Source organism: Sciurus vulgaris, assembly GCF_902686455.1.
Source record: "Sciurus vulgaris genome assembly, chromosome: 8".
Taxonomy (NCBI): Eukaryota; Metazoa; Chordata; class Mammalia; order Rodentia; family Sciuridae; genus Sciurus; species Sciurus vulgaris.
In genome coordinates, this window is record NC_136468.1 from 148256626 (window position 1) to 148257807 (window position 1182).

Sequence of the window (1182 nt, forward strand, 5' to 3'; positions counted from 1 at the left end):
GGAAGGGAGATGGTCCCCGAGGGCCAGGGAGATGGTCCCCAGGGCCAGGGAGATGGTCCCCAGGGCCAGGGAGATGGTCCCTGAGGGGCAAGGAGATGGTCCCTGGGGCCAAGGAGATGGTCCCTGAGGGGCAAGGAGATGGTCCCTGGGACCAAGGAGATGGTCCCCGAGGGGCAGGGAGATGGTCCCCGAGGGCTAGGGAGATGGTCCCTGAGGGCCAGGGAGATGGTCCCTGAGGGTGGGATGAATGGAATTGGCCTCCTGGGTCTCGGGTGTGCCCAGACCCATGGCCGCCTCTGTCTCGCCTCTCACTTTTGGAGTTGGGGTCCCGCCAGCCCACATGCTGTGAAGCCCAGGACTCCCCAGTCCCACGGGCTCCCCCTGGTTTGGGTGAAGTCTAGGTGAGACTGGCTCACGGCTGCTGCTGGAAAGAGTCGGGGGCCCTGGGCTACAGTGAAGTCACTGTGCAGGTGAGGCGGACATGAACTTGGGGGGCCAGAGGAGGATCCCGTGGGCCGATTCTGCCCCCCACTCATGTGTCGAGACCCCAACGCCCGACGAGACCGTCTCTGAAGGCAGGGCTTGGAGAAGGTGCTGGCGGCCAGGCCAGGTCACCAGGGTGGGCCCTCTGTCCAGCATAGCCACACCTTCAGAACAAGAGCGCCCCAGGTAGGGGCAAGCATCCAGGGTGGGCAGGGCTGGGGTGGGGGGAGCAGCTGCCAACTCCTGGATCGGGGATCCGGCCTCCGGAACTGGGAGAACAGCCTAACGCGCAGAGCGCCACGCGGCTCTGGAGAGATCCGAGGAGCCAGCTGTGGACTTTGCTGGGGAGGCGCAGGCGCCTGGGCTGGGGGGAGAGGAGCGCTCATTTATTTTAATGTCTTAGGTTTATATTCTTTCTTTCCATGTTTTGTGTTGGTGCGTGATGGTGGTACCGGTTGACGGGTTTGTCCTTACCTGTGCGTACACGCACGCAGTAGGGCGACATGTTGGCCGACACGCCCCCGCGGCCCTTCCCCTGGCCCTCGTCTCCCACCCTCTGGCCCTTTCCACCGTGGGTCTCCCTGTGGTCTCCAGAAGCACCCCTTTCTTCCCTGTTCCCCTCTCCGGCGCCCACACGGAGAGAACACATCCGCCCCCACCTTGCATGACACCGCCTCTCCAGCTCCCTCCACCAGATGA